Here is a 4,513-nt window from a genome sequence, read left to right on the forward strand (position 1 = left end):
GGGACAGGGTGAGATGGTGGGGGGGGGGAAGGGGACAGTGAGATGGTGGGGGGGGGGAAGGGGACAGTGAGATGGTGGGGACGGGGAAGGGGACAGTGAGATGGTGGGGGGGGGGAAGGGGACAGTGAGATGGTGGGGGGGGGGAAGGGGACAGTGAGATGGTGGGGGGGGGGAAGGGGACAGTGAGATGGTGGGGACGGGGAAGGGGACAGTGAGATGGTGGGGACGGGGAAGGGGACAGTGAGATGGTGGGGGGGGGAAGGGGACAGTGAGATGGTGGGGGGGGGGAAGGGGACAGTGAGATGGTGGGGAAGGGGACAGTGAGATGGTGGGGACGGGGAAGGGGACAGTGAGATGGTGGGGCGGGGGGGAAGGGGACAGTGCGATGGTGGGGGGGGGAAGGGGACAGTGAGATGGTGGGGGGGGGGAAGGGGACAGTGAGATGTTGGGGGGGGGGAAGGGGACAGTGAGATGTTGGGGGGGGGGAAGGGGACAGTGAGATGGTGGGGACGGGGAAGGGGACAGTGAGATGGTGGGGAAGGGGACAGTGAGATGGTGGGGGGGGGAAGGGGACAGTGAGATGGTGGGGGGGGGGGAAGGGGACAGTGCGATGGTGGGGACGGGGAAGGGGACAGTGAGATGGTGGGGGGGGGAAGGGGACAGTGAGATGGTGGGGACGGGGAAGGGGACAGTGAGATGGTGGGGGCGGGGAAGGGGACAGTGAGATGGTGGGGACGGGGAAGGGGACAGTGAGATGGTTGGGGGGGGGAAGGGGACAGTGAGATGGTGGGGGGGGAAGGGGACAGTGAGATGGTGGGGGGGGAAGGGGACAGTGAGATGGTGGGGGCGGGGAAGGGGACAGTGAGATGGTGGGGGGGGGGGAAGGGGACAGTGAGATGGTGAGGGGGGGGAAGGGGACAGTGAGATGGTGGGGGGGGGGAAGGGGACAGTGCGATGGTGGGGGGAAGGGGAAGGGGACAGTGAGATGGTGGGGGGGGGGAAGGGGACAGTGCGATGGTGGGGGGAAGGGGACAGTGAGATGGTGGGGACGGGGAAGGGGACAGTGAGATGGGGGGGGGGGGGAAGGGGACAGTGAGATGGTGGGGGGGGGGGAAGGGGACAGTGAGATGGTGGGGGGGGGGAAGGGGACAGTGAGATGGTGGGGGGGGGGAAGGGGACAGTGAGATGGTGGGGGGGGGAAGGGGACAGTGCGATGGTGGGGGGAAGGGGACAGTGAGATGGTGGGGACGGGGAAGGGGACAGTGAGATGGTGGGGACGGGGAAGGGGACAGTGAGATGGTGGGGACGGGGAAGGGGACAGTGAGATGGTGGGGGGGGGGAAGGGGAAGGGGACAGTGAGATGGTGGGGGGGGGGAAGGGGACAGTGAGATGGTGGGGACGGGGAAGGGGACAGTGAGATGGTGGGGGGGGGAAGGGGACAGTGCGATGGTGGGGGGGGGGAAGGGGACAGTGAGATGGTGGGGACGGGGAAGGGGACAGTGAGATGGTGGGGGGGAAGGGGACAGTGAGATGGTGGGGACGGGGAAGGGGACAGTGAGATGGTGGGGACGGGGAAGGGGACAGTGAGATGGTGGGGACGGGGAAGGGGACAGTGAGATGGTGGGGGGGGGGAAGGGGAAGGGGACAGTGAGATGGTGGGGGGGGGGGAAGGGGACAGTGAGATGGTGGGGACGGGGAAGGGGACAGTGAGATGGTGGGGGGGGGAAGGGGACAGTGCGATGGTGGGGGGGGGGAAGGGGACAGTGAGATGGTGGGGACGGGGAAGGGGACAGTGAGATGGTGGGGGGGGGGGGGAAGGGGACAGTGAGATGGTGGGGACGGGGAAGGGGACAGTGAGATGGTGGGGGGGGGGGGAAGGGGACAGTGAGATGGTGGGGGGGGGGGAAGGGGACAGTGAGATGGTGGGGACGGGGAAGGGGACAGTGAGATGGTGGGGGGGGGGAAGGGGACAGTGAGATGGTGGGGGGGGGGAAGGGGACAGTGAGATGGTGGGGACGGGGAAGGGGACAGTGAGATGGTGGGGGGGGGGGGAAGGGGACAGTGAGATGGTGGGGGGGGGGAAGGGGACAGTGAGATGGTGGGGGGGGGGGAAGGGGACAGTGAGATGGTGGGGGGGGGGAAGGGGACAGTGAGATGGTGGGGACGGGGAAGGGGACAGTGAGATGGTGGGGACGGGGAAGGGGAAGGGGACAGTGAGATGGTGGGGGGGGGAAGGGGACAGTGAGATGGTGGGGACGGGGAAGGGGACAGTGAGATGGTGAGGGGGGGGAAGGGGACAGTGAGATGGTGGGGACGGGGAAGGGGACAGTGAGATGGTGGGGGGAAGGGGAAGGGGACAGTGCGATGGTGGGGGGGGGAAGGGGAAGGGGACAGTGAGATGGTGGGGACGGGGAAGGGGACAGTGAGATGGTGGGGACGGGGAAGGGGACAGTGAGATGGTGGGGACGGGGAAGGGGACAGTGAGATGGTGGGGGGGGGGAAGGGGACAGTGAGATGGTGGGGGGGGGGGGGAAGGGGACAGTGAGATGGTGGGGGGGGGGAAGGGGACAGTGAGATGGTGGGGACGGGGAAGGGGACAGTGAGATGGTGGGGGGGGGGGGAGGGGACAGTGAGATGGTGGGGGGGGGAAGGGGACAGTGAGATGGTGGGGACGGGGAAGGGGACAGTGAGATGGTGGGGACGGGGGGGAAGGGGACAGTGAGATGGTGGGGACGGGGAAGGGGACAGTGAGATGGTGGGGGGGGGAAGGGGACAGTGAGATGTTGGGGGGGGGGAAGGGGACAGTGAGATGGTGGGGACGGGGAAGGGGACAGTGAGATGGTGGGGACGGGGGGGAAGGGGACAGTGAGATGGGGGGGGGGGGGAAGGGGACAGTGAGATGGTGGGGACGGGGAAGGGGACAGTGAGATGGTGGGGGGGGGGAGGGGACAGTGAGATGGTGGGGGGGGGGGAAGGGGACAGTGAGATGGTGGGGACGGGGAAGGGGACAGTGAGATGGTGGGGGGGGGGGAAGGGGACAGTGAGATGGTGGGGACGGGGAAGGGGACAGTGAGATGGTGGGGGGGGGGAAGGGGACAGTGAGATGGTGGGGGGGGGAAGGGGACAGTGAGATGGTGGGGGGGGGGAAGGGGACAGTGAGATGGTGGGGGGGGGGAAGGGGACAGTGAGATGGTGGGGACGGGGAAGGGGGGACAGTGAGATGGTGGGGGGGGGAAGGGGACAGTGAGATGGTGGGGGGGGGAAGGGGACAGTGAGATGGTGGGGGGGGGGGTAGGGGACAGTGAGATGGTGGGGGGGGGGAAGGGGACAGTGAGATGGTGGGGACGGGGAAGGGGACAGTGAGGGGGAAGGGGGACAGTGAGATGGTGGGGACGGGGAAGGGGACAGTGAGATGGTGGGGACGGGGGGAAGGGGACAGTGAGATGGGGGGGGGGGGAAGGGGACAGTGAGATGGTGGGGACGGGGAAGGGGACAGTGAGATGGTGGGGGGGGGGGAAGGGGACAGTGAGATGGTGGGGGGGGGGGAAGGGGACAGTGAGATGGTGGGGACGGGGAAGGGGACAGTGAGATGGTGGGGGGGGGAAGGGGACAGTGAGATGGTGGGGACGGGGAAGGGGACAGTGAGATGGTGGGGGGGGGAAGGGGACAGTGAGATGGTGGGGGGGGGGAAGGGGACAGTGAGATGGTGGGGGGGGGGAAGGGGACAGTGAGATGGTGGGGGGGGGGAAGGGGACAGTGAGATGGTGGGGGGGGAAGGGGACAGTGAGATGGTGGGGACGGGGAAGGGGGACAGTGAGATGGTGGGGGGGGGAAGGGGACAGTGAGATGGTGGGGGGGGGAAGGGGACAGTGAGATGGTGGGGGGGGGGTAGGGGACAGTGAGATGGTGGGGGGGGGAAGGGGACAGTGAGATGGTGGGGACGGGGAAGGGGACAGTGAGATGGTGGGGACGGGGAAGGGGACAGTGAGATGGTGGGGGGGGGAAGGGGACAGTGAGATGGTGGGGAAGGGGTCAGTGAGATGGTGGGGGGGGGAAGGGGACAGTGAGATGGTGGGGGGGGGGAAGGGGACAGTGAGATGGTGGGGGGGGGGAAGGGGACAGTGAGATGGTGGGGGGTGGGGAAGGGGACAGTGAGATGGTGGGGGGGGGAAGGGGACAGTGAGATGGTGGGGACGGGGAAGGGGACAGTGAGATGGTGGGGACGGGGACAGTGAGATGGTGGGGGGGGGGAAGGGGACAGTGAGATGGTGGGGGGGGGGAAGGGGACAGTGAGATGGTGGGGGGGGGAAGGGGACAGTGAGATGGTGGGGGGGGGGAAGGGGACAGTGAGATGGTGGGGGGGGGGGGAAGGGGACAGTGAGATGGTGGGGGGGGGGAAGGGGACAGTGAGATGGTGGGGGGGGGGAAGGGGACAGTGAGATGGTGGGGGGGGGGAAGGGGACAGTGAGATGGTGGGGGGGGGGGGAAGGGGACAGTGAGATGGTGGGGGGGG

Source organism: Chiloscyllium punctatum, chromosome 3, assembly GCF_047496795.1.
Source record: "Chiloscyllium punctatum isolate Juve2018m chromosome 3, sChiPun1.3, whole genome shotgun sequence".
NCBI classification, from domain to species: domain Eukaryota; kingdom Metazoa; phylum Chordata; class Chondrichthyes; order Orectolobiformes; family Hemiscylliidae; genus Chiloscyllium; species Chiloscyllium punctatum.